The sequence below is a fragment of the Dromiciops gliroides genome, chromosome X (assembly GCF_019393635.1).
Source record: "Dromiciops gliroides isolate mDroGli1 chromosome X, mDroGli1.pri, whole genome shotgun sequence".
In the NCBI taxonomy this organism is placed as follows: Eukaryota; Metazoa; Chordata; class Mammalia; order Microbiotheria; family Microbiotheriidae; genus Dromiciops; species Dromiciops gliroides.
In genome coordinates, this window is record NC_057867.1 from 84115808 (window position 1) to 84122414 (window position 6607).

The following is a 6607-nucleotide window of genomic DNA, read 5'->3' on the forward strand; positions in this document are numbered from 1 at the left end:
CCCTGGGCAAGTCACTTAACCCCCATTGCCCCGCAAAAAAAAAAAAAAAAAGTAGTGGAAACAATTAACAACTTTAGCAAAATGGCAGTATACAAAATAGAAATGATCAGCATTCCAATATACAACCTACAAGACCCAGCAAGGAGAGATGGAAAGAGAAGTTCCATTTAAAATAACTGCAAACAATATAAAAAAAAACACTTGGGAGTCTCCCTGCCAAGACCAACCCATGGACTACATGAAAACCATGACAAAACACTCTTCACACAAAGAAAGATCTAAAAAACATGAGAAATAGTAATTGCTCATCAGTACGCTGAGCCAATAAAAACAACAATTCTCCCTAAGTAACTTACTTATTCTGTGCCAAAACACACTACCAAAGACTAATTTTATAGAAATAGAAAAAATAATTCATCTGGGAAAAACAGACCTGGGAACTCTGGAATTTGGTTATAATATTCCTGGAAGTTTTCCTTTTGGGATTTCATTCAGGAGGTGATGGGTGGATTCTTTCCATTTCTATTTTACTTTCTGCTTCTAGAATATCAGAACACAAGCAGAAACAAAGGTATTAATACTCCCACAACCCCCCAGCCATTCCCACACACATCCCCCTCAGCATTAAGACCAATCAATTTGGTGTGTGTGTGGGGGGGGGGGGGAAGTTCAGGAGAATTTTGAAGAGGGGACAGAAGAGAATATAAAAGGGGGATGTGGAGGGGGAGAAGGGGCAGCAGGAGTGGCAGGAGTAGGGAAAGGGGTACTTACCCTATACACACTCACACGAGAGAGTGCAGGAACTTCAGAGATCACTTCGGTGGGGAGTGGGAGTAGGCTGTGGGTGAAAAGTTAGGCACAGGCAGATCTCCAGTTGCTCACAACCCCCACACCCCTCTAGACTCAGGGGGAAAGGGAACTCCCTCCTCCTCCCTTTTTTCCCCCTCCTCCTCCCCTGCCTGCGCCCCCTCCTCCTCCCCCTCCCCTTATCTTCCTCCCCTCTTCCTCCTCCTCACAGTGGGTCTAGGGCTAGTCTCCACCCAGAGCAGAGGGAGGAGAGAGAAGAAATGGGGGAGGGGACGCTGTGATGTCAGGACCAGAGGAGGGGGGAGTCCTCCCTCCCAGTCACTTATCTCAACTCCCATCACAGAGTTTGGTGAGGGGAGGGGGCCGCAGTGCATCTTCTACTTGGAGGAGGGCCAGGAGCAGTGCAGGGTCCCAGGTTCCTGAGGGCAGGCTGCTGGGGCTGTGTGGAGGAGGTGCTGCAGCTGAGCTCAGCTTGGGGTTGTCTGGGGTTTGCCCCTTTATGGAAAACTGGGAGGGGAAAGACAGGGAGGCAGACAGGGAATCCTGGGCTCCCTATTAGGGAGCAGCAGCAGCAGACCACCAGCTCCTGACTGGAATTGAATTCCTGACAACCCCCAGAGCAGAGAAGGAAAGGGGGAGTCGGGGCAGAGGGAAGTCTCTGCCTTCTTACTCCAGGCATGAGGAGACAAAATCAGCCCAGGGGCCGGGAGGGGCGCAGGGGCACCCAGGCATGCACACTTGTCTGCCCCTGACCGTGAGTAGGCTATAGGAAATCGGGGTAGGGGAGGGGGAGAGCAATTTCTGCTGGACAATTCCCCCTCGAATGAAGGACAGTTGAGGCAGAGGGTGGGGAGTCCTCCCAGGCTCCAAGATGCTGGCGTATCCATAAGGAGCATCAGCCAGGGAACCCAGAGCACCTGAGCTGGCCCAGGCAGGTAGCCAAAGAGCTCCTGGATGCTAAGAAGGCTTCTTGATCAAAGCACTGCAGGGATAGGTACTGGACCTGTAAGCACCATGGGGGACTCCCAGAGAAGGAAAATCTCTCCATTGACATCTTATCTGCCTGAAATTTGTACTCAGAAACTTGCCTAGACCACGGAGGCCTTGGGATACTCAGTCACCTCAGTAAATACAGATGGTAAGTGGTGGAGGGTTGAGGGTCAACCTGTCATGGGGAAAATGGGGTCAGGGGTTTGGGATAGAGGATAGGGGTAGGGCTAGGGGTTTGGGGTCCTTAGGAATTCCTCTTTAAAGAGTTACACCCTCTTGCACACAAAAGCAGTTAGAACAGTTTATTTCAGGGCTGGGGAAGGGAAGGGGAAGGGAAGGGAAACCATGAAAGAAGTCCTTGTACTTCTCATGGGGAGAAAGGCATGGCGCAGAGAGAGTGGCTCTGAGATACCAATCTCCTTGAGCAGGAGACAGGCAGGTACTTTTATAGAGGACTGATGGGGGTGGCCATCTGACTGTGGAAAATTCCCTTAGTGAGGGAGGACCATCCCCCACTGGTGGTGGCTAGGGGAATTGGGTGAGTGGTGTCTGAGGATCTCTCAAGCCATCTCTCTCCTCAGGACACAAAGGTAGCAGCCACACCCAAACTTATCTCCCCAGGGTTGAGGGAGACTAGAATGAAGGGTGGGGGTCCCAGAGCTAGCTCAGTCTGATCTGGTTCCACTTATCTCTCTAGGCGTGACTGTCCTCTGGTTTAGTTTCTCAAGGAGAAGGTTCTTTGATGTTCCCCAGAGAATTTCTGGGGTGCCCTGGGCCCATAACATTCCCCACTTCTCTATGTATAAGGAAAGGGGATGAAGATTCTTCTGAAACTGCTTCATGCTGGGGGGGGAGGGGAGGGGTCCACAAGGGGGAGGGGGAGGGGGAGGGGGAGGGGAGAAGTGGAGAAGGCCCAGTCCCGAGCATGAAGAGCTGTGAGGTCCCGAGCGTGAGCCGAGAAAACATAGGCACAGTGGGTATCTGCCATGAATCCTTGAGCCTAGATGGAACAGATTTAAACAAAGATTTAAAAAGAAACCAGGACAAAAAAATGAAAAAGGGTTTATCAGATAAGGAGTAAAAAGTGCCCCTTCTTTTCCCAGTGGAAGCTGGAAAGGCTGAATGCAAGACAGGCCGTGGCCTGCCTTACAAGAGTTAACTAATCAGATCAAAGCTTAGTTCTGTGAAAGGCAGTGTCTGTCTACATTTTAGGGTCCTTTCCCTGATCCCCATGACTTTGTGCCTTGATTGAATGCTAGGACCTGAACGCAAGAGTAAGACAGAGGTCGCCCCTGAATCATCCCTAGACTTGCCTCCTACCTCCAGCTTGGCCATGAGCTTGGCCCTGGAGATGTCAGTGACAAGGGGTTGCACTGGGGGACAAAGAGGTAGGAGAGCTGGCTTCACCTTCGTGGGGCATCCCCCACTCCTGTGTCCCAGTTTACTGCAGCTCCCAGAATCTCGGCCACCTGGAGATCTGCTGGTAGCAGACGTGATGGCTGCTGCTATTAGAGAGGCTTAGTCTATGGAGCGGGCACGAGCCATCTTTTCTCTTTTTGGCTACTGCAAGGTCCCTGTTCTGTTATCAAAAATCTTAAAAACAATATCAAGGAGTTGTGAGGATGGGGTCTGGGGACCTCAGTCTAACTTCTGGAGTTCTCTCCTAATGTCAGGAGCAGATTGGCTGATAAAATGAATATTGAGGACAGTTATTCCTACATCACTTTCTTGGATCTAGATTAGTATATTTTTTCAAAGAGTCCACGAGGCGACTCATGAAAAGAGCTGGGTTTTCCTCAGGCTCCTGTGTGATCTCCTTCACCTTTTCATAATTGACTTGTCTCTTAACTCCCCTTCTCATTCCCTCAACCAGGCAGGTGACCACGTGGTTCCTACGAGCCCTGTCTTCCCTGTTATGATAGTTCCATCTTGGTTCTACAGCTGGAACAGCTGTAGTTCCAGGAACCCCAGCCCAATTTCCAACCTGTGAGTATTCATCCCCGACTTGTACTGCCGGGTCCCAAATCTGTTTTTTCTCATCGGGGGTACAACAGCTGGCAAGAATAATTTGCAAATCGGTCCAGGAAAGGTCAAACTGCACTGTCACAGACTTGAAGCCATCTATGAACTTTGTGGCTTTCTCTGAGTAACACCCCAATTTCTCTTTAACCTGAGATAAACTGCTCATGGAAAAAGGAACATGCATTAATGTTGTACCCTTCCCCATGGGAAATTCCCTTAATGGAAGCAGGGGAGCAGTGGGAGAGGCTGGTAGGGACCTGGCTGAAGCTGGTTGGGGAGGTGGCTCAGGTGGAGGCAGAGCCAGAGGATTGGGTGGAAGACTCAGGTTAGTCTGCCAGGTGGGTGGGGCAGGGGTAACAGTCTTTGGCTGTGGAGTGGGTGGAGGAGGAGGGGAGACTGGGAGAATGGGCATAGGCGACTGCAGATTAGGTAAAGCAGATGGGAGCAGCTGCTGAATGAAAAGAATAGGAGAATAGAGAATGTATTGGAGCTCCCCCAGATTGTGACAGGGGTACAGCTGGATAGGTTGTGGAGACCACTGTTGGGTAAGGCAAATAGAGGAATACTGATATCCACTCCCAGTGTGGGTTTGACCCATGCCTCTTCCTTCCCTATTAAAACAGCAATTAGTTTTCCCCAAAAGGTGACAGAGCTACTCCTGGAGCCCCAAGACACTCTTTTCATAATTATCTAACTCCCTATCCCACTCACCACCATGGCTTGTCAGAAAATGTTCATCCCTCCTCAGACCTCCCATTGCTCCCACCTACCCTCTCAGCTGAGAATGTTGCCTCAGATTTTACTAAAAATATTGAGGTCATTCCCTGAGAGCTCCTTCTTTTCCCCTCATCTTCCTCTCAAATCACTCAGACGCCTTCAGACGCTGTCTCCTACTCCACCCCTGTCTCACACATAGAGATGTGCTTACTCCTTATTAAGCCAAACCCCTCTCTACCTGCAAAAATATTCCCCTTCCAGCCCATTTCCTCCAGCAGATTGCTCCCTCTATCATCCGCATTCTCGCTCTCATCTTTAATATCTCCATGTGTACTGGCTGCTTTCCCCTGCCTAGAAAGATGTCCATGTCTTCTCCATCCTTAAAAAATATCTATCCCGAAGGAGCAACGGATGGTGACCTACGAGCAGCCAACAAGATGACCGGGTCTAATGAATTCAAGTTGAACCAGCCCCACGAAGATGGCATCTCCTCGGTGAAGTTCAGCCCCAACACATCCCAGTTCCTGCTGGTCTCTTCCTGGGACACTTAGGTCCGGCTCTACGATGTCCCTGCCAACACCATGCGCCTCAAATACCAGCACACTGGCGCTGTCCCCGACTGCGCTTTCTATGATCCAACATATGCTTGGAGTGGGGGATTGGATCATCAGTTGAAAATGCATGATTTGAATACTGATCAAGAAAACCTTTTTGGAACCCATGACGCACCTATTAGATGTGTTGAATATTGTCCAGAAGTGAATGTTATGGTTACTGGAAGTTGGGATCAGACAGTTAAATTGTGGGATCCCAGAACTCCTTGTAATGCAGGAACCTTTTCTCAGCCAGAAAAGGTTTACATGCTCTCTGTGTCTGGAGACAGATTAATTGTGGGGACAGCTGGTCGGAGAGTGTTGGTATGGGACTTGAGGAATATGGGCTATGTGCAGCAGAGAAGAGAATCTAGTCTAAAATACCAGACTCATTGCATACGAGCATTTCCAAATAAGCAGGGTTATGTGTTAAGCTCTATTGAAGGCTGAGTGGCAGTTGAATATTTGGATCCAAGTCCTGAGGTACAGAAGAAGAAATATGCATTCAAATGTCACAGACTAAAAAAAAATAATATTGAGCACATTTATCCTGTCAATGACATTTCCTTTCACAGCATTCACAATATATTTGCTACAGGTGGATCTGATGGATTTGTTAATATTTCGGATCCATTCAACAGGAAATGATTGTGCTAGTTCCCTCGGTATCCCACTAGCATAGCATCACTTGCCTTCAGTGATGATGGGACCATACTTGCAATAGCATCATCATAGGTGGCGCAGTGGGGAAAGCACCGGCCCTGGATTCAGGAGGACCCGAGTTCAAAGCCAGCCTCAGACACTTGACACTTGCTAGCTGTGGGGCCTCGGGCAAGTCACTTGACCCCAATTGCCTCACCGAAAAAAAAAAAAAAAAAGAATGAAATGGATGTCACTGAACATCCTGAAGATGGTATCTTCATTCGCCAAGTGACAGATGCAGAAACAAAACCCAAGTCTACCTAACCTAATCATCTTGTGGAAGTGTGGCTTCTCTGTGGAAAGTTTCTGTGTACTTCCTACAAAATATACTTGTCCTTAAGGGATAATTTATAGTAAATATGGATGAACTCTTTTGTCATTGCATTTTTTTATTTTCCCTTGTCTTAAAAGAAACCTGTATATGTACCATTTAGTGCTTTAATTTTTTTTGAGAATCAGGACTCCATGTTCTTTTTTTTTTTTAATTTATTTTATTTTATTTGTATTTTTGTGAGGCAATTGGGGTTAAGTGACTTGCCCAGAGTCACACAGCTAGTAAGTGTTAAGTGTCTGAGGCCGGATTTGAACCCAGGTACTCCTGACTCCAGGGCCGGTGCTCTATCCACTGCGCCATCTAGCTGCCCCAGGACTCCATGTTCTTGTGCTGTAACCTGAAAAGAAATTTCTGTTTGGAAAGTTTTATTCTTTCCTTCTTTCTCCCTCTCTCTCCCCCAGTAGCTTTGACTCTTTGTAACACAAACTGTGCCATCTATTTC

At 48.2% G+C, this 6607-nt stretch overlaps 1 pseudogene; it reads left to right on the forward strand.

The window, feature by feature from the left end:
- The first annotated feature begins 1017 nt into the window (after positions 1-1017).
- LOC122733771 lies at positions 1018-6292 on the forward strand (annotated as a pseudogene).
- Positions 6293-6607: the final 315 nt, after the last annotated feature.